This window comes from Sipha flava, unplaced genomic scaffold (assembly GCF_003268045.1).
Source record: "Sipha flava isolate LNK unplaced genomic scaffold, YSA_version1 237_pilon_pilon, whole genome shotgun sequence".
NCBI lineage: Eukaryota > Metazoa > Arthropoda > Insecta > Hemiptera > Aphididae > Sipha > Sipha flava.
Genome location: NW_020272879.1, coordinates 727,904 through 755,384, shown reverse-complemented (window position 1 = coordinate 755,384; position 27,481 = coordinate 727,904). Strand labels below are relative to the sequence as shown.

At 27.1% G+C, this 27,481-nt stretch overlaps 1 protein-coding gene across 6 annotated transcripts in view; it reads right to left on the bottom strand.

Annotated features, from left to right (window-relative positions):
* Positions 1–22,453, bottom strand: part of LOC112683929 (neuropeptides capa receptor) — a 137,565-nt gene extending 115,112 nt beyond the window's left edge. For 3 of the 6 annotated variants that reach the window (XR_003148624.1, XM_025555154.1, XM_025555148.1), the window contains exon 1: positions 22,241–22,453. The gene's annotated coding sequence lies outside the window, so the exon portion shown is untranslated. Of the gene's footprint in view, positions 1–21,968; positions 22,088–22,154 lie in introns of all 6 variants that reach the window. The other 3 variants (XM_025555151.1, XM_025555153.1, XM_025555152.1) reach the window with 3 other exon arrangements.
* Between the last annotated feature and the right edge of the window lie 5,028 nt (positions 22,454–27,481).

The following is a 27,481-nucleotide window of genomic DNA, read 5'->3' as shown; positions in this document are numbered from 1 at the left end:
CTGACAGAACTTTAAAACGTCAATTTCATTCAGCAACAAGTCATACATTATTATATTGCATGTGAGATTAATAACCCGTTTATATACTAGCATATTATGTAATTTTTGTAGATACATAATCAAAATAATAATATGGTATTTCAAACGTATGTGCATCAGTAACTCCCTATATGAATTATTTAAAATAGTAATAATTTATGTATGTAAAAACGTTTTAAAACCATTAAATCTATATTTTCTTGAATTTGATTGATTTCTATCTATTATAAACGAGAACTTTAAAGAGTTACTTTTAGAACTCAATTGGGAACCTATAGTTTTTTCCTATAATTTACAGTATATAGCTTATATATTAATGCGTTTTTATAGATTGTTTACTTTAGGCATTGATAATTAAAGAAACTAGAGTTATTTAAATATTGTATTATTCATTTTTAAAATTAATCGATTGTGAAAAATACTCATAAACCACTGTTTTTAGTAAATTTTACTTGTTAAAACTTCTTTTGGTGAACTCAGTTGGGTGGAGGGGGTAAACCAGCTGTAATAGCAAGGTATAGGAAGGAAGATGGTGAAATGAAAAGTACTCTCTTACTTTGGACTGGAATTTAATAAGAAGCATGTAAGGTATTATATTCCATCCATATACCGTTATCGGCAACATCAGTACTAGATTATTGGTTGTGATAATGAGAGGGCTGGTAGCGAGTATCTATGCCTACGTCCATGGTTTACATTGCTCTGTATCACGTTTATTTAGATATAATTAATATACAGTTAAACCTCTATAAATGGACACCTCTCAAATGTGAACAATTAAATTCCCCAGAAAAAATATATGTACAATAATAGCGATTATAACCTTTTAATAGTGGACATAGACATAAAACCAGGTTTTTAAAAAAAAAAAAAATTATAACTCATAAATGGACATAATATATGTATGTACTACATATCAAACAATTTTAAGTAATAAAGATATTGATTCTTTAAAAACTGATCATATAGTTTACCTGTTTCTGGACCATTACCCCATAAAAAAGCACGAGAAGTTGCAGATAAGATATTTACGTTTAGAAAATTTTAATGCTTCAAATGGTTGGCTTCAAAATTTCTATAAAAATTATTTTAAAATATTATGTAGTAAAAGTAATTTGGTTGATATAAATGTCATAGAAAAATTAAAAATTTTAACTTGAGGTTATAAACCGAAAAATATATTGAATTGTGATGAAACAAGCATATTTTTTCGAGAACTTCTTGATAAAATATTGTGTTTAAAAAACAACATTTTTCATAAAAATAAAATAGCTTAAGATCATTTAAAAATTGTATTATGTCAATATTATCGGGAAATGTCGTTAATTATAATTTCCGTTAATATTAATTCAATTATTTGAAAATCACTGAAGATTGCCGCACACTGAATGGGAACGGAACAGAAAAAAAATCACGCTCTTTCTTAATAATAAATGTATTTATGTTAGGTATTTATTGGAAAACTAACCATAAATCGTGGATGAATCCAGATTTAACGGCAGACTAGTTAATGTGTTTTGACAGGAAAATGCAAAGAGCAAATAGAAAAATTATTTTATTTCGATATAATATAAGCTCACACCCTGATACATAAAATTTATAAAATATAAAATTAATATTTCTACCTTCAAATACAACTTAAATTTGCCAGCCACTAAATCAAGGAATAATTCAAAATTTCAAAGTTCATCATAGTTAACGAAAATATTACTTAATGTAATTACTTATCTAAAATTGATCAAAATGTAGAAAACAAACCTTTAAACATTTTAGATGCATTCTTTTGGATATTATTCACTTTCAATAATATTAAAAAGTGACTGTTTTAAAAAGTCAGATTTTTACCGTCTGACACTACAAAGTACGTAACGGAACATGATAACTACATAAATTTGAATATACTCGTATATTCAGAACCTTTACCGATTACTGTTCAAATCGAGTACTATATTTCTATAAAATTTATAGTAATATAAGTATAATAGTATTATAGTAATAATAACACCTATTTAATGACAAAATCCTTATAAAAGACAATACATTAATAATATTAGATATAGTCAATAATTGTAATGAAGAGAATTTCAATGAAACTTAACAGCCTGTATTAAGAAGTTTGGAATTCCTTAAACATACTGTTGTTTATATAGTATTAATAATTGTGCACATAAAAAAATGTAGTTGTTTGATATTATCTTAATTATCTTTTCATTATCTTATCCGACAGTTTTAAGTGTTCTGTCATAAGATTATTGTTATTTAATATTGAAACCGTTTTTATATTAAAATTAATATATATATATATATATATATACTATAAATTAGTTAGTGTTTTCGTATCTTTTGTCAATGATAATATAATTTTGTTGACTTTTCATGGAGTAAGCAATTTTTAATTTACAGTAGTTTTAAGAACATAACCCAGACTCGTTAATCTTAAGGGGTAAAAAGCATTCAAGCCTTTCACAATCAAGAATATATAGTTGGTAGCGCAGAAATAATTTCATCGCATAGTAATTGTAAAAACAAGAACAAAAAATGTATGATTTTGTTCAATCGAATTTATACGACGACTAAAAACATACAAATCGAAAATTAAAAAATATTTTTAGAGGTATGGCACATGAGAAATTTGAAAAACCTCAGAACTGTAAAAGATAGAAAACGCGTAAACCATCCTCCCATTACTGAGTGTGGAACAATTGTGGATAAATCGGTTTAATCAATCTAGGCGGTAAATAGTGAGTAAAAATATATATGTACGTTTCACTCGTGTTGTCGCGTATTTTGGAACTGCAAGGCCGTACGTAAACGAAAGTCTTCAATGTACGTAATATATAGTATGTATGTATAGGTAATTTGAAATGTTGATATCAACGAGTTAATTCATCTGATGGGAAGCTCTTTTATATATATATATATATATATATGTATATACATTAGATCAGTCTCTCCATTTATAACTGAATAAATAAGAGAACGAGCGTGGAAGTGAAAAAAAAACTTTTCGCTGACATTGATTGATACAAAACGGATAACGCTGCAGCTCAATTCCCACGATTGCGGTTTTCGGATTTTGTGTATATATATACATATTTCTACGTTCGGTAAATTAAGTATATACCTGGCTGTCGTCGAACCGTTTGGGTTCAGGATTCTTCTTATTTTCGGTTAAACACTCATACTAAATATTTACACCCCGGACCTATTTCTAGCATGCGGTATACTCGTATTTTAATATGGTAGGGTAACACCCGAACATATTGGTTTCGTACGTAGGTAGTTGTTTATAGGAACAGCAAATGGGTTTTTGTTGCGTCCGAGATCGCCGTGGTTCCGTATACATACCGCGGTCTTAGAACATATGGAAAGATAACTTCTTGAAAACGCATTTCACACTTCACGTCTAATACTCAATACAGGGACTTAACAAAAATCGTCATTGTCAAATTCTCAAATCAATGATCACTTGAGAATCGACACATTTTTATAGCAACGTGATATTTTAATGTCGTTTTATCGATACACAAATGATTTTTAGCAATTTTTCAGAGTATGTACAGCTGTTACGATTTTGAAGACGTTCAATTAGGATTTATGGAAATCATAAAACTAACTGACAAGAATTTTTTAATAAGATTTATTAAAAACGATTATAAATTAGAGCATATTTTCAAATCTATGTTATATTTGTGAAATTAAAGAATGTAAAAAAAACGTATTCTAATTCATTCGTGTTTGCCCTTAAAACAAATATTACCAAACAATATACGTCATACTACTGTTTTATGTATACAGTATGGTTAATTCTTAGTCGTGATTTATGGGATATTAATTTCAAAATTTTTCAGATTGGACAATTGCCGGTAATCGAGGTATTTCTGTAATGAATTTCATGGAAAAATGTATGCAGCACAACACGATTTATTCAAGTTATTATTTATTGATTTTTACATTAATAACTCAACGACATGCAGTGCCATCGTGCCTAGAGGCAACTTAGAAAATTGCCTAGGGCCTCATACTTCAAACAAATTTAGGAGCCCACAATTTGTCAAGTTATAATATATAAAGTTAATAAGATATATTTATGTGCAAGGAAATTGTACTGATTTTGCCTAGGGTCTCGCAAAAACTTGCGACGACATTAACGACATCCTTTATGATTCAGCATCTTCATGTGTAATCATGTACAAATTTAACCAAACAAGAATATTAAGCTAAATAAAAAAATAATAATAATTATACATATTGAATGATTTGTATTTATAACATTCTTGTCACTCTCGGTACTTGTCATTTCATCCCTGATCCTTAAAATGTTTATATTATCGTTTAAACTTAATATAATTTTACTTTATTATGTAATGAATAAATATAGGATCCTTGTTTTGTTATAATTCAGTATTTCATAGTTGTTATGTTTATCCGAAATCTTGTTCGCTCTACAGTTGTTTTTATTTTTTTATTATATTTTTCAAATATCCTAATTAACAAATTATCTTGAACTATTATTAATCATTGAAATTATATTGGTTCTTGTAAATTTCAAACAATTTATAAGAAGTATGTGAAACGATAACTATTTTTATTTATTATACAGTTTTTCAACCTTGTTTCATTTTACCGAAAACAATGGAGTCCACTTGTCTTTAAAAACGATGATTGTAATTTTTTTCTTGACATAAAAAAATATTCGGTTATTACATGTTACGTTTATTGAATTTGTAGCGCCTCTTTACGTACATCTTTAACCTTTAGTAAGTAGTACTCATGTGGTTTCAAAAAACTATACTTGCGATGCGAGTTGAAATTACTGGAACTTTTTTTTATTCATTATAATACAATTCATAATAGCTCATTTTTATTTTCTCAATATATTCCCAAATTTTAACGCATATACTATCTAAAACTAACATAAAATAAAATAAACTATGAAAAATATTTCTACTTGTTAAAAGTGAAAAATTTCAAAGGTAAATATTTTTAAAAATACAATCAGAATTGGGCTTAATAGTTTCTAAATTATTGCAAATTTAGGTTTTTTTTAAAAAACATTGACAAATGGTCAAAAAAAATTTCTAATACAAAATATGAAATTCAAAATATTGCTATTTGAAAAAGCAGGTACTTCAAATATTATTGGATAGCTTTAAACATTGTTGAAAATCATGAGATTATAAATAATAAATGATATAAAATAATATTCATGCATGGTAAATAAATATATATTATTATTTGTAAAATACTATGTAGTTACGAGTCTAAAATATTAAATGAAAATAGTAATTGATTTTTTTAAATACACCGATTACACTCAGTTATTGATAATAATAATTATACAGATACTTGTACGATATAAGTGAATCCATAAATATTTTTAGTTTTTTCAATACTGTAGTATAAATAATTATTTCACAAATGTCCAATTATATACTTAACAATTGATAACGCTACGGGATGCAATTCACGAAATACAATATAAAAAATATTCGTATACATCACGTGCACAGAAATACGTTTGTAAATTAGAAACAGCGTTATTATTCTTATGTAATTTACCCTGCAGCGACAAGAAAAATTACACAAAACGCAGTCGTCATTAATTACTTTGTACATAGTGACGAATAGAATAATATCCTATCTGATCTGTAATGTAATATTCAAACTGGTCCTTACCGTTATTTAACCCCTCGTTCAATATTATTTATTAATGTCAATTGAAGCGTAAATAATAAGTGTATTCAAATTAACTCAAACACGTTTAAAATTTCTCTCCGAAAAAGTTGGTTTTCAATTAATTTTAAATAATGCTGACACACAAATAGGCGTGTTTACGGGAGTGGCTGGGTGGACACTACCCCCCCCTCCCATCAGTGGACTAAATCTCCAACAAAATCATACCAGGATAAAAAATAAGTCTTGCGGTTAGTAGTATATTGTATGTGTTTTTATTTGAATTTGAATGTATTTTTATTGTTCTGACACACCAATTGTTAAAACTTTTTGGTCTTAATTAAAAAAATTTTCCAATCATTGCGAATTTTGTAAAAAAATATTATTATGTCTAAAAAAAAAAATCTTGTAATTTCAATTTTGTTATTACCCATCGGCTACCAAAGTTTGAACGCCTATGGATGCTTGTAAATATTATATTCATAGTATCTTGTCGATCGAATACAAATAATTGCAAAACAATATTTCACTGCAATATAATAGATATACTGCGATAGAAGTAATAAATAAACAACAATTTATAAAAAAAATTTACATATACTCTGGAATAACCAAACCAAAAAACTAAACCAGATCAAGACAATAACCTTAAGATGGGATAACTCTAATTTCAATAGAAAGTAAATATCACTTTAAATTGCATAAGAATCGGACATACTAGGCTAACTCAGGGATTCCTCATGTCCAGTGGCGGCTCTAGCCACCGCGAGGCCCTGTGCGGCACGTGATTTTCGAGGTTTAATGCTTTTTAGAGCAGATTTTCATCATTACCGTTGTTTAACGATGACTGTAAATTGCATATACAACCTATAATATATTACAGTTTTTTTTTTTTTTATTCAAAAAGTGGTTTGTTTTTTATGTATATAATTAATTAATTTAAATAAAATACTTGTTGGGATATTTGGACAACTTATAATTAAAACAAAAAGTTGAATAGAATAAAATATAATATTAGCACAAGGTACAGTACGAATCTGTATTTACATTACAGTTATGGTTACATATGCTTTCAAAAATAAACTCTTCTACTTTTTTTCTGACTGAAGTCTTCAATCAAATGCTCAAAAGATGTAACAAAAGCGTTATCACCTTATAATACAAATAAAAATTACCATCTTCTTTATTTTTTTATCAATAAAAAATGTTTGGTTTAAGAATTATTTAGAAAATTATGACTAAGTGTTCTCAAGAAGTACAAATTCATTATAAAAATATTTTAAATTTTGAGTGATGTGAAGGATCTTAGGTTTTACAATTATGTTAATTATTATTTTTCTTTCAGTAAACAATTCATTACGCGCTATCGGCGTGGGGAATATTGAGTTCCTACACGAGAGTATCAGGTAAACAATTATATATGCTAGTTCCTACACGGTAAAAACTAGGTATGTATATATGTATGTATGTTACACGGCGAAAAAAATTAAATATGTTTATACAAATCTTTAAAAAAATCTTCAAAAAAAACAATGCATAGAAGTGCCACAGCACCAATAGGCGTATCGTTATGTTGGATTATTTTTTATTGAAACTTTGAAACATACAAATACTATATTAGAGTATAGTATAGTATAGTATAGTATAAATATATAGAGTATAGTATAGTATCTGAAAAACGTATACGAAATTACGGGAAAATACAACAAGCTACAGGCTGATAATAGTATCCCACCTCGACGTAGGAAAGATAAAATATCTTATTATTATGATTAAAAATTATACAGTACTTGATTTTGGTTTGATAATCTTATAATTTGTTATAACCGTATATACACCGTAAAATGTACATCTAACTTAAAGTATTGTTAGTATTGTTCGAATCATCCGTGTGACCATACATATCCGTATATATCAGTCATAATGAGCGAAAATGTATCATTATTATATTTACATTATAAATATTTTTGTTATTTAGTATATTTTTTTTTTTTATCTAGTTTTTACCGTGTAGAAACTTACATATGTATCTTTTTCTATCATGTAGGAACTAACGTACATATTTTTTATACCAGCTACTTTCATGTAGGAACTTACATTCGCTCATCGGCGTAATGTTTAATTGTTATCTAGCGTGTTCAAGATTACGACTACTTCATGGTAAAATTTAATTTGAAGTATTTGACAATAATAAACGGTGTTCGGGTTCATACTTGTAAATTTTACTCCGGGGCCCCGATTTTTTATAGTAAATCGTGAATTAACTACAGATTTTTGTTCGACTTTTTGTTAACTATGGGGCCCCAAAAAGCTCGGGGCCCTGTGCCACCGCACAGCTCGCACACCCCTAGCTCCGCCACTGCTTATGTCAAAAGACGAAACTCACACCAAACCAACGACTTACAGACAAATATTCTAACGGAATGTCATCTTTACATTAAAAAACGAACAATCCTCAACTTGACAGAATCTCTTGACACTCAAGCTGAACCCAAACCAAACAAAAAATCTTATAATTTTTAAAATCAACTAATTTGATAAATAAAATATAATTGTACAGCTAAATTAATAATGAGCCGTATAATAATTTCCAATAGTAATTAAGATATATTAAATAATGGTCTCTGCTGCCGAGTTGTATTATGATCAATTAAAAAAAAAACAACGATTCGCTAGAGTAAAAAATGTTGTGTATCCTAAAATATGTTCATTTTACGTTTCAATAATATTCTTTTAAATAATGTATCAGTAACTATGGGATTATGGATAAAACGCGCGTTCGAATGAATATAATCATCGTATCTTCTATTTAAGCGCATCCACGTACAGCCCTTATAAAATAATGCATTATTTTAAAGTATAATTATATTTGTAGTTTATTCGGGTGCTATTTCCCATGTTCGTGTATTTGCTGTATACTCAACATCTGTACTCAAGTGGTACGAAAGTTACTTTTGCAATCTCTAAAACGGTTAAAATGGAAATTCAACTGAATAAACGGCAACCTGGGGAAGATGGAAAATGTATACATTATAAGTTGAATAGACGAAGAAAAATAATATAAAATAAAAATCATTGTAAATCTTGAACTATGTACATCTTCGGATGCTCTGCAGGTAATTTTTTTTTTGTTTTCAGGACCATAAAAAAACGAAGGAAGTATACAAAAAATAAAAGTCAAAAGTCTTTGAACACGACAACTTTTTAACTACATTTTTGCTATTGTGTAATGTTAATCTACGTAATGGGGTTATAAATGAAACTTTCATCCATAAATAAAACTAGGAGATTGATGTTAAATCAACATGTATGGAGTAAATATAGTTTTCATATTGAAGTTTTTAATGACATAATAATTGTAACAATTAAATGTACGTGATTTAATCAGATAACAGTTAATCGTAAAACGTTGACAAACAAAACTTTTTCAACAGCAATTTCTTTAAATTAAATGTTAAAAAAGCAAATTTACCGAATGAAATCCTAACAGTGAGAACTTATTCTGATATCAACCTATACGTATATTTATACTTAAATTTATAAGTCTTTAACGATCCAGTTTTGTTCCGGTGTCGTCTTGTTGAAATCAAAGGCGTATGAATAATTGTTTAGCAAGTAAAACAGCGCATGTGCACCAATCATCTAATGAAAGTGTTCATTCAAATAATGAGCCACCAAAAAAAAGGCCACCCATACAATTTAAAGAAAAAATATTAAAATATAACAGAGGTCCTCTTTTGGTTCTCCTAGATTGACACTTGTATAGAAGTACAGATTCCCAATAGAAAACTTATAAATGACAACATACATTTTTATTAAAATGCACAATAATCGGTTTATTATATAAGAACCTATTAATATAAGTATTATTGCTTTCGTTACACGTTTAAATCATATTCTTTGTGTTTAAGATAAAGTTTTAAATTTACTTTATTTCTACGAATTCTACGAACATTCTATGAATTAAAAAAAAATAAAAATAAAAATTAAACTCGTTTTTAGGAAACCATTAAACGAAAAAAATATGTATATATTTTTAAATGTTTCTTAATTATAATTATAATAACTTATGATATTTGCAGGGCAATGCATTACAATGAAGCCTCGACTAAACGAAATATGATGATTATATGTGAACGTTAATTTCATATACGAATATAAAACCAAGAGAAATTATTAGTACTATGTAATTATTTGCATCATACTTAATAAAAACTCCTTCGGAATACTAAAAACCTTTCGTAACCACTAAGCAAAAATAAATATAATCCAAATACTTCAGTATTTGGTCTGCAGCCCACTTTTATAGTTATGCGCTTGGTCATGGTTTGAATTTTTTCGATTTTTTATTCATTCAGAAAAATAGCGAGTCTGAGTTATTGTCTATTGTATATTATTTTTATTGTGTAATCACGCCGTATAATTTGATTGAGTTATCTGAGTACAAAATATCCGTTAATAATGATAATGAATAACACGAGTTATGCACCCACCTCCGTGAAAAATTTCTGGATCCGCCTCTGACCTGATGTCAGTTATTCTAAAATAATTCAAATGTTCAAAAATTTAGCATCAGAAAAACTTCTATAAACAGCTTTTAATTCAGAATACAGTGTATTTTATTCATCGCTTAATGAACCACTAATGACCCACTCTCGGAATAGTTTTTCTTTTTTGTAAAATTCATTGATGTGATATGATTTATTGTTTTGAATATAATACAATTTCAACACTTAATAGTTTTCTAATCAACTCGCAATAAATAGTATCCATATCTGCTGTTTATCAATAATTTAATCCTCAGGATATACAAAGTATAAAATACAATTTTTTTATTCTTTCAAAACTACCTGGATGAATGTTATGTACGTTAATATTACGTTATGCGTTGTATTTATGTAGGATATAATTATTTTAAATCAGATTTTCTAGTTTTCAGTTCCCCTTGATGTACACATTAGTTAATATTGTTAAATAAAATACTGTCAAATATTACAGAATTTGAAGTTTAAATTTTCTCTCTTCTCATAAATTGTATCAAGTATTACGATAATTGTGACATTATTGGAATATTGCAAAGAAAATCATAATCAACTTAATCAAATGTTTAAAAGAGTGGAGCTACAATAAATAAATTACTATTATACAATATCAAACCTTCAGGGTTCTACTATTCAGAAGGAAAATTTATGGAAACTATATGGCGACATTTTTAGTTCAATATCAAGTTTACGATTTGGCTAGATCTCTATTAACCAGTAATCCAGAAGAACTAATGTTCTTACAAATGTATTTCATGAGTGCCTCAGAGAATGAAGTAAAAAGGAGTTCGTTTGTTGCTCCTAATATCGATAATCAAATATTGGATAGTTTACAGTGGAATTTACAAAATGATAATTATAATTTTTTTTATTTACCTATAGTAAACTGACAAAAAGATAAGCATTTATTTTCACTAGTGAACCCGGATAAATTCAATTATACTAGTGCAATATAAACAATAGACGTTATAACAAATACATAATAATTATTTACTATTGTGATTTTGCAATTTTTTTAATCTAACGTCATAATTCAATTAAAAAAATTAAAATTACATAAATTGTTCAATGATATTTCCGAAAGAAAAAATTCGTGTCAAAGAAAGAGTGTATTAAAAATCGGCACTATAAAACCAAATATATATATATATATATTTATATTATATATTACATTTTTAAAATAAAAAAATTAATATAAATTAAAAAATAATCTAATCATAACAATATTTCAAACTAAAAATATGTTTTTTGATTCTTTAAAATAATTGAGGTTTAGGATGAGGATGACTGACCCTAAATAATTGGAATAAAGGTAAACGTGAAGAAGAAGAAGATACTAACAACGAAACATATTGAAATAATATTTGATGATCACTATATTCTTTATAACATGATAAAAACTTTTTAATCAGAAGAATATTACTGAATCAAAACTGTCTTTAGTTCAGCCATTTCAGTTTCATAAATTTCAAACTGGTGGAATTTTAAAAATGTTTTATAATTAGTCTTGGTAGTGCTTTAAAGAGTTAACGAAACATTTATTTATGTCAACCAATAATTTTTACAAATAATACTTCAAAGAAGTTAATTTTATATACTTTTTGTTAAATATTGACTTTTTTAGAAATCAAATCTCTAAAATTGTTTATAGAATCAGCCGTAGCAACCAAATATTGCGCCCGGGGCAAAACTTAAAAAAGCATCCTTAGATCCTCGTAATTATGTATTTTTGATTTAAGATATGTTTAACATAAAAGCAAATTTTTTATTTTTGAGCTCTCCCAAGAATTTTGCCTGTTGCGTAAGAATCTCTCGCCATCCCCCGCTTGATACACACCTGTCTAGAACAATTAAGACAATTATGGATTCGAAAAACATACTTACAAAGAACGATTAACATTATTTAGATTATTTTTCTAAAACAAATTTTTACCTATTATATAATATATACGAAAATGTTAGGTAAATAAAAAAAATATAAAAAAATACAAATATGTAAATAATATTGACTACTAGTACCAGAGAAAAACATATAAATACCGTTAAAATTTTTGACATCAAAATTATGACATAATATAATATTTCATTTATTTTATGGACTTATAATTTTGACTAATTAAATTCAAAACGAATCAAAGAATGTATTGTTTAAATGTGAAATTACGTGTTTTTAATTCTATTTATGCATGTGACCAATAGTTTTCAAATAAAAGAAATGTTTAAAATGTTTATACAATTTTATCGATGGATAGTAAATATCATTCAGCCGGTTCTTTGAAGAAATCATTTTTAAAATTTTATTAATACAAAGTTTGAAAACATTTTAAATTAGAATCGAAAAAAAATTAAAATAAAAAACTGTTTTACAAAGTTGATTTAATTTATTTTTATGTACTTTACCATATTATTTTACCAAATCAAATTTTTTAGAAGTACAATCTCAGTAAAACAAATTTTATAAATTGCAAATAATACTTTTTCCATATTCAAATCATACTCATGATATCCATTATCATTAATCATACACCATCTTTAGATTCTGCCTAATTTTTAAAAATTATGTTCTTATTTTTTCAATACAATTTTAACAATCAGTTTGTTTCATAATCAAAAAATTACAATTAAACCATATCGTAATAAATTATAACAACTATAAAATATTAAAAATATTAGTTATTTGCATTAAGAATATTAAAATTTAAAATAAACATATATATAGGTAAACACTATTGTAATTTGAGATTCTGCGACAAATAACTGTTTTTTTAAATACGAATATTTCTTTTTAGTTTTTAATATTTTACTTTTCTTTTTTTTTTTAACAAAATATCATGGGGCTTTAATTTTATATTTATTATAAAGACATTAATATAAAATTATAACAGCAAAAAAAAAATTCCGATATAAACAGTACATTTTATACGCCAAAAAGGAAAAAAATATATTTATATTATACAAATGTTTAATTATTAACAAAATATTAAAATAAGGTATTATTATTTTTAAATTAACATATTTTACAATACACAATTTTTGCTTTCAATTAATTTTTTCTTAACCTTTATACACTTTATTTGCAGAATATTCAAATATTCATAAACAAGTTTATGTTAAAGATAATTAAGATAAGAAAATTATTTTTAATATATTTCAACATTTCTAATTAACGATTAATCTATAAAACACAACGATTAGGTACCACAAAAAGCAGTATACAATTACTGCAGAATCAATTGAAGAATAAATAGTTATTCAATCCATAATAAATAATTAATAAACCGTTGTTTACAGAGTGCGATGTATTACATTTTTCCGAAAAGAAAAGCGTTAAAAAAATGAGATTATTTATCGATAATACTATTAGTTATAATAAAATTAATAAACTGACTTAAAAAAATTCAACGGAATATACTGTACAGTTTACATTGGCTTTAATAATGTGATATACGTTTAGGTATGTTAATCGTCTACTACATTTACATAAGACTAACTATTGACTTCTTAGCTATAAAAGTACATAGATTATGGCAGCTGTTTAAACTTTGATTCTATCTCAATCGTTGAGGTATTGCGATGGCACGTGTAGTGAAAGCATCATATAGTTTACAAACAATGCACCTGCGTTTAATGTAATTATTCAAGTATAAGACTATATAAGACTGTATGTTATTCTCAGTGAGCAAAAAAAAATACTATCTATTTAGATATATATTGAATATCGTACGAATGTATGAAGATAATTGGTTATAAGCAGTAATGAATCCAGATAACAACAAAATTATCTTAAATAAGATACAAGTAAAGATAAAAAATATTATTTTTACCTATATAAAGATAATAATAAAAGTTAATAATTTAGATAGTAAAATAGATACATTCGTTTTTCGCAAAGCAATAACAAAAAATAAATATCATTGTTATTTGTAGCTGAATATGATTATTTACAATTTAAAAAAATATTTTAATCATCTTTTTATTGAATCAAAGCATTATACCCAGAATTCATAATGTTAAGCCTGTAAAACTTAATTATCAAAATATTATAACATTATAAATAAATGTTTATTATTTTATTAAATACTATTTTTTGAAATTACGTCCTTATATTCATAAAATTAAATAAGTACGCCTACAGATTATTTAATGATCATTAAAATATAAATAACCTTTACATAAATAATGATCACACATAATAGATACGCTTTATTATGGAAATGTTTTATACTTTTCAAGTAACGAAAACTTACACATATACACACAAAAATACACACACTACCACTTCATAATAATTCTTAATAAAAAAATAGCACAAACACGTCTAATAATTAATAACTACGTTTTCTGGCACTGTGTATAAAACTTATATATAGACATTTAGATAAAACATTATCAATAATTTAAAATTCATGGTATATTCTTCAAATTAATTTTATAAATATATAAATTAATGTTTCCAGACTATTTTTATTATTTTTAACTAATTCATAACTATTAAAAATTAATATAAATTATTTGCATTGTAGATCAAATTTTTATATAGATAAATTTATCTAAATACTTTATTTTTTATTTTAGATAAACAATATACATCTAGATAACATAAATTACAAAAAGTTATTATCACGATAATATATCTAAATAAACGTATCTAAATAATTTCAATACTATTTGTAGGTACGAATTTATTGCATGTATATTTTTTACACTGCCAAAAGTCGTTTTATATGTAACGGACCCAAAGGTTTATATCAAAACCGTTTATAAGCTTGTAAAAACTTATTTTTTATATTGGCAGTAAAATCACTATTTATTCGTTGTTTACAAAATTTTCCCTATCAATTATAAAAATCAAATAATTTCTTTGTTGAAATGTTTTTTTTGAAAGTGACACATGTACCGTCTTTGCGTTCATAAAATAACTTAATCGCATTAAGAGGATCTAAAGAATTGTTTTTAAACTCAAATATGCCACAGGTCAAGCTCATGATGGATTGAACGTTAATATCGTCCTTGACCTAGTCATATTTTAACAGTCTTGCTTTAAAAAAAAAATAAAAATAAATAAAGCCAGTATATTCTTACAAAGTTCGTTTCGATCAATCAAGAAGGATACCTTTCAACATCTGTCACTGCGTTTACAGGTGGCTCAAAAATATCTCCAACAATATTAAATTTAAAATAAGATTTACATTACTGTATGCGTGTTTATTCGTAGATTATTTCAATACAAATTCTTTAAAGATTTTATATTGTTAACCATGACACGTATCAAATCAATTCAATTATACACACTTTAGTTGATTGACATATTATGATTAAACTCATAAAATTGTAAAATTATTTGTTTACAATGAATAAAATGTTTTGGTCTTAAACAGAAACTTTATATTCAAACTTCGTTGGTGAGATTCTAAATTATCTTCGAAGACGGTTATACTATTTCAAAAACAATAATTTACTCTGAAAAACGAAGACACGTTCATTTTTTCTACATTTGCATATTTTTCATTTAAATTCTAGAACTCTAAGGTAGGTACAAGGGACACGTAGAAAATTTTTTTTCCATTTTCACAATGATAAGAATAAGTTCAAATGTTACATCGTTCTCTCGAGTGCAATATTTAAAATCCCAAATCCCTATAACTCAATCATCCGGCTTTTAACATTTTATGAAATTATTCGTATAGAAAAAATAAAATTGTTGGTTGAGCTTAATATCTTCGAGCCGAATCCCATTAGCCATTGAAAACTACCAATTTTAATATATATAATTATTAGTTAATTATTATTAGTTAAAATTAAGTTAAAATTCCTCAACGATGTAAATACCAAATACATTTTTTCAACAAATAGGTTTAATACTACATGTATACTACATGGTATTAATGTATACTACTAAATAGTAAAATTATACTTTCAACATTTCTAATATAGCGAAATAAATCATAAACGCACAAATATGATTTATCTTGTACGGTACATACGATAACCCATACGTGGCTTATTTTTGCTACTTAAATTATACATATATATATATATATTTCAAACGTGTATTTGTATGTGTATAAATATGTCTACTAACAGCTATCTTATTGAAACAACTAATCTATTTATTGTAAGTTAGCTCATTTATTAATAATGATCATAATAATAAGACTATACACACAAAGATTTAATATAAGGAATATTGTGAACAGTTTGAAATACCTCGACGCATAAACTCGTAAAGGTGTTTTTGTGACCATTTATGAAAATATAAATTATTACTCAGGCTTTATACAAAATTTAGACAACCGCTCAAAAATAACAATAACGACAATATATTATCAATTAAATTATGTATATACATAATATATTTAAAAAATATATATATAGGTCAAAACTCATTATAGTATTTACACTCGTTTTGTTATCTGGCTGTTAAATCTCGAACGAATTTAAATCCTTTGAACACAGTAAAACACCACTGATGCAATCGATCAATGCCATCGAAAATATAATGAAAAATTATACACAAATTAGTAAACTGCGGTTTGAAATTATACAAACATTAAAATATTATGAAATAAAATGTATATAACTATATTATAATACAGTCGCTGATGCAGAAAAAATAATGATTAATGAAATTTTATCCCTTACGGCTGCTTATTGTTTATTTTTATTGAACACTGAAATTAAGTTTGACACCTGTTTTGCATTAATTAATAAAATATATATGGTACTACTTTTTTTCGATCCCTCCAACAAACAGATGTCTCGATGTCGAGTCTTCGTTCGTACATGATTGAATTGACGAAATATTTTCCTAAAATTTGATTCGAATTTAATACGAAAAAAATCGATGATAAATAGCTATTCGCAGTCGGTTTTTATCGATACACATACGATATATATATATATATATATATATATATATATATCTTGTCTAATTTTTTTTTTTTTTTTGTTCGTATGAGGTTTAATTAAATGTCTGCAAATCAGCACGCGCACACGTTGTACGTAATGATATATTATTTAAGAACAACTATATGATTTATGAGTTTCTAATAATAATATTTTATTTATTTGGTTAACGTGAACAGGTACATACTTTACTATTAATATATTAAATGTTAGTAAAAATTAATTATTTACACGTAAGTAGACGATCTTTGTGGATTATTCGTAAGGTGTACACTTTTCACATACAAACGAGATGTAATTTTGTATTATCGAATTGATAATGAAGCTTGTTAAAAATGATAACTTCCTCAGATATCAAAGAATATTCAATTTAACGGAATTCAGATCGTTATCAGATGTCTTCAGATCCGACCGTTAATAAAACACATGATTAAAACCAAAACCGTAACGAATAAACGAAATCACAACATATACATATGTAAATGTATATTATTCTTAGACATTTCGTCGTCAATATTGTGAAATGGAATTTCGTAAACAGATCAAAGGGACATGAGCAGAGCCATGTAGAACTAAAAGCTTAGACGCTTTGAGCGAATCCGTTGTTGAAATCCGATAAAAAAAAAAACGGTCATTATTACGTGTACCTACTAACTACTGTTTGAATTTACATAATAACTATTTGAACTGTCATAATGCACCGAGGATTAAAACGATTATTATTTACGTGTACACGTACTCGTACACCACGCCGCCCGGATGGTGTGACACATAATGAAACTGTACACGAACGTCTACAAATCCACGGTGTAGGGCGTCACTTTTTACGTTTAATTTCAGTCAGAATATGAACGAATCACGCAATCCAACGTGGGGAAAAATGTGTGTACATGTTTTGTTGCATATCTTAATCGCCAATTATGAAGAATAATTATTTTTGCACGCGTCCATAATAACATGCAAAGGGTCGACGAATGCATCCGTATGACTCATCGAGGACGTTGTTAATAATGAGTGGAATAAAAGCAACGATGCAGTTATCATAACTGTCTATGCTTGGTGATATACCTATCCGTTATAAATGCGTAAAATTACCGAATTCAGGTAATAAGGTACGCCTTTCAATTCAGCGCAACAACCACGTCCAGAGAGAAAACCTTTCGACGTTCACCGTATTTGAATTTCATCAAAATTTTCTATGTATATACATCGTTTTCATATTGTTGATATCATTTTAGATATAAACATTTTTATGGGTACGTCAGTTAAAAATTCATTTAGATTTACCAAAACAATACCCTATGATGAGATATTATTCTATAGTATTATGTAAAGTTATTCTTGCGCCTATATACGTTATATTTCGGCCGTTATGTACACAAATGTATATACGACGAATTCTTTCTTTTAATCGACTGCGGTTTACTCGTGTTTTCTCGTCAATATCCACTCGGGCAATGATAGAAAAACAATTTTAAAATAAGATAAAACAAAAGAATTTATAGAATATACTATATTCGAGCACGTTTAAATATAGTATTTGAAATTCGCGATTGGATTATAAATTAACGATTATGAGGGACAACAGGTTATTGGGCCAGAAAAAAAATAATACTGAATTATTTAGTTTTCGGTGGTGATTTTGGCAAACATTATGTTAGCCATAGCCAAATGCTAAATCAGATTTGTAGCGCGAAACCGTGCAAAAATGAATAGAAGTTCCTATGTATAATACTTATATATTCCTCATGGCGCGATTTCTATTGACAGCCAATAAATTCTTAACAAAAAGGGATATTCAATTTTTTTTTCTCCGGATATTAATTTATGCAAAGCCGTCAATTACATATTGTCTGACAGTAGCATAAAATCCTCCAGCTTCAGATAAGCACTTTGGCATAATTGACTGCTGTTTAGAAATTTACAACTCCCAGAAAAGATGTGTTTTTTAGGATTTAGTTTAAAATTTCAAAGATAAACAACATTACTCCCACAGAAATAATCAACTTTAATGTTTCAGAAATATTTCAATTCAATTCCTAATTTTAACATTAAAATATATATATATATATATATATATATATATCTCAACGAAATTTCATAACCAACGACTTAACCGTTTGTCGAGTGTGAAATATTATTTTGTAATATCGTATTATTTTCACGATAATCACCGTTCTAGTCATCCAATAATATATTGGGATTAGAAATTCAATAATACTTTTATAACCATAATAATAGTCAGAGAAATTTTTATAAGAAAAGAAAATATTTTTATATCGGAATAAATAAATAAAAATAATTATATTACATAGGATTTGAATTCGCCATAATTGTAATATAAATTAAAAAAAAAGTTTTAAAAGTCAAATTTTTAAATAATACACAAAAGTTAAAATATTATTTTGGTTAGTAAAAAAATATAAATTACACAGTTATATAATTTACATTTGTTTATCCTACTGCTAAATCATAACCCTACAAGTTTTGATGAATAATTTTATATTTAAAAAACTCATACATTTCTTACAATGGGGTTTAAAAAAATGGTAAATGGTATTAAAAAGTAAAAAATGTCAGTATCTAAATACTTATTATAATAAACTGAAGTCACATTGATAAAAATAAAGACAAATTTTATTATTCATATTTTTCTTCGTGTCTACGATGGAAAAATAAACAGTCGCAATCTGCAGATAAGAAATTAGTATTAGCTAATTATATTTGAACAAATTTATTATTTTCCAAAACCATCAAGTTTTGGTTAAACTATAAACTATTTTTTAATGCTACGGAACTTGTTAGTTTTATATAGGTATACATATATAATGTATACATTTGCTGAAAAATGTAATCTCCTTACGTTATTTTAAGTATGTAGTTAATTTTGATTAATTATTAATTTAGATTCTCTTTGATAAACCGACTGAAACATTAATTTACAGTAGAACAATAATAGTAATAAAGTAATTTCTGTATCCGTGTTTCGTCCGTTTGTACAATTCGTGTTTCCTCAGCACCATGTACATAAATATATATATATATGTAGAATGCGCTTTTCAATTAACAGGTATGCATTTTAATTTTAAAGTTTTTTTAGTTTTTACGATTTTTTAGATTATTTTCATGAAGATAAACGGGTGGCTTTCATGGTTCCGACTAAATTATGATTATTTTTAATTAGGTTAGGTAAGTATGAACACCGGTTAATAAATTTAGAATTATTTTTCGACTACAATGATTAATATTATAAATTTGAATTTTAAAGTACCGGCTCCATGATCCTCCTAAATCTTGTACTTCAATTTTTTTCTTAATAAATTTCACATAGAATTCTATAAAATATAGTATATATCGAACAGATTATTATGTTTTCAATGGGTGGGTTGACAATATCGAAGAAAAAACATGCAAGCTAAATTATTCTATTCAAGTTTTTTAACTGGCATACAGCTTAAGACGTAAATAATTATTGCACTAAACAACGACACACTCATCATGTTTTAAATTAACTCAATCGTGTAATTATTTGTTCGACTTGATTAACAATAATTAAGAGAATGTCTGAAGCATAATAAATTAATATACAAGCCATGTACACTCCGTTCCACAATTGTTTTACGCAAAACTTATTTATACATACATACATACGAGTATATGTAAAACAATATAGATGAAACTTCAATAATTCAATTTTAGACCAATGTGATACCACATGCCAGAAGCAGTTAATAACTCTTAATGTTTTCAAAATAAATATATTGATAGTTCCATTAAGAATCAAATAACTATTTTAAATGCGTTTAAACACTTTTTGTTAAGAATAAATTTTAAATAACAATTTTTACTAAATACTGTTGTAATGCCATATGGTAAATAAAAATAATTAATCATAAATTAGATAAGTGAAAACTTCAAATCTTTATTGGGTTTGAAACAATTAAAATGTTACAATTATTAATAAAAATGTTTTGTGAAATTAAAAAAATAAATAGATTTTCATACTACTAATAATGTTATTCAAATAGTTATCAGTTTTCGAATTATAAAATTAATGAATAATTATATTATTTATTAAAAAAATTCGCCAAACAATTACAATTCACACATACATTTAATTTTATTCATAAATTTTTCAAAAACGTATAGATAAAAATTAATTTCAAAATTTAAATTGCAAGAAAAATAATTTTTTTCTTTAAGTCATGTTATTCCGAATAAATCGGAAATCCATAAGATCCATATTTCCCCAGTCTTGTTCGGATTATCACGGCCCTGCCATATCTTATTTTTTTGATATTTTCATGACTTATAAATTAAAATTTTACGAAATTGTTTTATAAATTAAAACTAAATATTTGATGATTTTATGGCAATAATTATACGTATGTTATGAACTACTAAATAATAAATACTTTGTTCGTCGAAACTATTACATTTTGTATTCATTATAAAATTGAAAGAACCATCGTGAAACAGACATATTATTATAAAAATAAAGGTTTATGAAAATTAATTTTCTTATAAAAGAAATAATATTTTAGTATTGTATATATTTTAACTTAAGTAATGTTTATGTTTTACAAAAGTAAATGTATATTATATACAAATTATTTGTTCACAAACAAACGCCGATTAAAAACTAAAATTTTCTTCTGATAAAATACAATCGTTAGCAATTTGTTACTTTAAACGAATTATTTAAAATACCAAAAATTGATTTAATTAGAAATATAAGATGTTATATTTTAACAAAAGTATCAGGCATTATAATTGTAAATTAATACTAACACGTATTTGTCTTACTTTTAATATTCCTTATAAAATGTAAGTTGTTTCCTAGTTTTTAAATTTCTAGTACGAATTTATCGACACATATTACGACGAAAAAAAGACGTTGAAATATTCATAAGGAAAAAAGAAATCTGAAAATTTAACAACCAAATAATATTTTATCCAAATATATCCCATTGTTATTATTTTTTTTTTTACCCGTACATCGTCTTTGACGTTTTTAAATAGATCACTTCTATAGTTTTTGTTTGGTTTTTTCTTATAAATGCTTTTACTTTACTGACCGTGTGTTATAATTTTCAACTACTAAACAATAGCATTCTGCCCGAAGTGTCTTACATTACCGCGCGGGACGCAAAACAAAAGAACGACTCGAGTGAACTAATAACGACCGGAAAAAAATCGTAAAACATCATTCGTGCGCTTTTGAGTGAGAACAAATATAGCAATAGTTATTGGCACGGGATGAGCGCGGTAGACGAGTGCGTACGGGAGCAATCGCGGCACAGACTAAACGCGTGCCGCCGGCGAAAAAACGAATCCGTCGACCGTCGGGCGCCAAAAAAGTTACGTCTCTCCTCCAAATAGCTCATGCCGAGCACATGCGCGCATCTATTACCGCGCTCGTCTATTGCACACAAAGTTCTGGGCGGCGGTGCGGCGCTCGGATGATAGCAATGAAAACGTTAATAAATATATATATATAAAATAATAAAATCAAACTTTTGATTACCATTCGATTTGCCTGTTGTCGCGATAACGATCGAACGCGGACGACACGGTCTTATCACATCGTTCACCACTGTTCATCGGACGGATGGGTGATCCTGACAGCTGCGTAATGACAAGATCTCAGACCTCGGCGCAATCACTTACTACAAAAAAGCATTTGGCCAAAAATTTATTAATTATTTAGGTCCGAAATATTATAATTTAATGCCACTATATTTAAGAAAACTTATTTAATCTTCAACTCGGAATCTTAAAATTGCAAGTATAAAAAAGCAAATTAATTTATGACTATTTTCTTTATTAAATAATGTATAAGTATGTCAATAGAATGGTGTATAAAGATTAAAATGCAATATTTTTAAAATTTATTTCGTGTACTTTTTCTTGTTTCTGTATGTCACAATCTTAGATTTAGTTTTGATATTTAATAGTGTATATATATATGTATCAATCAATATATAATGTAACTCTCTACCACCATCACAAGCATTATTCTTAAGGGAGGTAGATAATTTATTGTACAATTTAATCGTACTAGTATTATTAATGTTTTCTTTACAATAAATATTTAAAAAAAAAAAAACATAAAGCCACACCACCCACATACCCCTACAACAATAACGCGGTATTCTTAAAGTGTGTTTCTGTACACTGTATTATATTGTAATATTGACAGACAGTTTTGTCGTACAACTATAAACCGCTATTCGGTGGTTGTTACTTATAGATGTAAACAGGATGTTGTTGATACCTAGTTTTGGGACCCGGCCCAGGTGTAACCACCCCTACTGTGTACATATCTAGGACTGACGCGATTGCATCAGACCAACACTCGTCACCGCGCAACTGCATCCGGAGACCGTCGAGCGAATCCGCGAACGGACATTGTCTCTGGACCTCTGAATCTTGTCACGCGACTCAGATATGTTGACAATGTTCGCGACTTTAACGTGCACGTTCACCCGATGGATGCGCCAACCAAACGCGATAAAACAATATGCTCTAAACATGTGTAATCGCGTCTCAACTGCCCGTGACGTTTTACCGTCTTAACGTCGATTCGATAACACTACTAAGTAATGCGTGCAATGACATCAAATCCAAGTAGTGTCACCGCAGCTCGTCCAACGTGGACCGTGTTTAATTGTTTGACAACTGTCCATCAGGTTCAAACTACTCCGTCAAACTTGTGCGTCCGAACGAATGTTTAATAATTATAATTATTATTATTATTATTTATTTATTTGTTGACCTGATCTTTGAATTTTACGAGACATTCGGCCTGAAACCGTAAACCGAAGAGTCGTGGTTTGTAAGCAAAGGCGTAGGAGCCCGTGAATTTGTGTATAAACGACTAGGAATCATTCTCAACACACTGAAATCAAACGATGCCCTAATAATTTGATTAAATATTTGCACACCATCTTATTCCGACGACCGAAATAATAATTACTTATAAATACCGAAAATCCGTACTTCAAACACATTTAATTGGATATTGAAATCTGATTGAAAATTTTTTTTCCGCAATGTAATTTTAGATAGATATTGTTTATAATAGCATAAAAATATATAACATATATCACTAAATAACGCAATAACATAAATTTTGCGATATAATAATATTATGATATGAAAAAAAAAAATGTTAATTTATAAATTATTTATTTTTTCGATTTCGTCAAATTACTCTTAATTAACTTGTACCAAAAGACTTTTTACAAGTTATGCATGCTATAGATTTTAAGAGAAAAAATACTATTTTTTTTATTTTTAACAACACTTATTTTAACTTTTTATCCCTAATCCGAACGTAATGCAAAGGACACAGACAAATTTCATTCCAGTCTGTTATTTTTCAGTAACTCATCATCGGTTAATGCAGTGGTTCTCAACCTTTTTTGATTCATGTAACCTTTAGCCACTAAAATTGAACACTGTATTACACTATCATCAAAATAATAAACAATCTTAACTGTATAGTTTAAATGAAATACAAATATATATAGATATATTATATATGTGAACTTTAAGATATACTGTTTACATGACAGTGATGACCATAATAAGATTTTATTCGAAAAATGAATTTTTTTTTACATTTTTTTTCCTTTTCGCGTGCTTGGCCTGTGTCACCCTTAGATGAAATGTTAATCCGGTTGAGAACCACTAGGCTAATGTTTAATTAGACACAGAATAGATAAAAATATCCATTAAGTGTTTTAAAATATTTTAATACTGATATTCAAACGCTTTTTCAATCATTCATTGGTATTTTAAATAATTGTTTATGTTGAACAATTATACAAACAATACTTTTCTCCGCATAGAATATTTAAATATCTATACCCATAATTATACTTATGACTTTTCTTTTGAAATGTGTCAATATAAAATATAATTTATTTTAAAATTATATAAAAATTATTATAACTGAATGACTATACTAAGAAAATAATTAATATAATGAAAATATATTGAGCATTTAATCACTATTATTTTATTATGGCAATCGTTTGTACAATATATTATATACTAAAAAAAAAAAAAGTATCAAATATATCTTATGTACTCTACATAAATATTTGAATAGTACAATGAGATTTCATTTTTGTTTAATGTTATTAAAAATATTTAGTTCTAATTTTTCTAACAATATCAAGCCAATGAGATATAATAATAATATTATATTATATTATTTTTTATAATTATATACACCATACACGTACATTAATTAAACGTTCATTGCTGTTAAATGTTAAATATCAATGTGTTATAGCGTATAGTATTTTAAAATTGTAATTTTTTTTTTAATGTGAAATAAAAAAGAATATTTTATTCACATATCACGTTATAATATTCAATTAGGACGGACACACTTGAATTTATACCTATTCGATTAGTAATGATTAAAGTTCAGATAGTCTATACATTTTTTTTTTTTTCTATTGGTTTAATCTAAATTTTTCATATGGTCACGGAATTTATTTAGTAATATTTGATTAAGTGGGTTAAATAAAAAATGTTAATTCTACATTGTTTTTTAGTCCAACTAACATAAAGTCCACAAGTTGCTAGTTTTGGACATCAAATTATTCAATATTTTTTATTTATTTTTTTTCTGTATTTTAAGAACTTTAAAATATTTTCGCTTTTAAATATACAATATATTATTAGCAAACATATTAGCACGACGATTGTATGTTTTTTCGATGTAATATTTTTAAAAAACTATTTGCTCTAGGTAGTCAGAGGGCACCTGACGCTTTATGCCCATACTGTGGTAGCCTGCAGGACACAGCAGAACATACAGTCTTTGACTACCCTCACTGAGATCCACATCGGCAATATGTCAGGGTTTTCTTTGGAAGCGGGGATACAACGCCTATCGAATTTGCTATGTGGACCGAAATACCAAAATGACAAGTACCCGGAAATGACAAGGACACTAGCAGTCGCTTCCACCAGAGCAACTCAAGCGTTTTATAAGATGGTTGAAGACATCCTGGCGGAGAAAGAACATTATAGGAGGGTACATGAGACAGGAGGAAGAGTAATCCATTAGATTTAGTATACCATTGTAGAGCGGTCGCGACCTCACTATTTCAACATCAATTTATATAATTGCGCGGCTGAAGTAGTGAGGTCATGTATGTATAATATTATTCCTTCAATAAACAATGGAATCCAAGGGGTAGTAATGTGAAAAAGCACCTGCTTGATCTTCTCGATTCAAACAGACAAAAAAAGGTAGTCTAAAATAATAAAAAATCTTCCGGGTAAGACTGAATGATTTTTAAAAATAATATTCACTTTAAATTTTAAAAATAAATTACCAAGAAAATTCTAATAAAATATCAATTTTATATCAGCTCATTTTTTTTTTTTTTTTTTTGTAACAAAATATTTGACAATAACATTAATTTTACTACACTAAATGTTTTCTTTATACAACTAATTTAAACAATTCTCAATTGTGTTATTTTATTTTTATATACAGTGTTTTTGTATTAAACAAAACTAGGGTTAAACATACAATACATCAAGGATACTCTAGATAAAAACTTTTATCGACAACTTATATACTCTGATAATCGCATATTAAATATTCAAAGTATTATTAATTTTTTTCCCCTTAAAACATTTACATATAGGTATTCGTGAATAAACTGATGGGGATACATCACATGGATACCGAACTACAAAATAATCGATGTGTGTGCATTGCTGCAAACTCTCAGTTTCATTTCATACTTTGTTTGGCACCACCTAATGGGCTTCTACAATATTTTTATTCCGGGACCTCAAAATTGCAGTTGCGGAACAGCTATGTGCAAAACATGTAAGTGAATGTTCGTCAAAAATCCATTTCACCGTGAATGTAGCCACAAGTTACTTAATCACTATCATTAACTGAACAATTGGATTATAAATATAGTACTGATTACAATTATTTTTCGAGCAAATTTTTCTCAGTCAAACAACTTGTTTTACGTCCATTGGTCGCGATCGGTTAAGTAAACGAACTCCCTTAGATATGACAAATCACGTCATGTCAAAACGTATAAAATCGAAAAAAATGGAAAAACTTAGCTATGGTCAGTGAATAAAAGTTTATTGATTCGACAATCAGAAAAATGCGGTGAACATTTCAAAACACGAATTCGTCGAATAAGAGATAAATCTGGCGTCGTAACGCTGTCGTGCATCAATCGTAACGGCACCAATGGTCGATTTTATTTTTTTTTTTTTTGCTAAAACAAAAGGACAGAACAACAGGGCATCGGCATGAT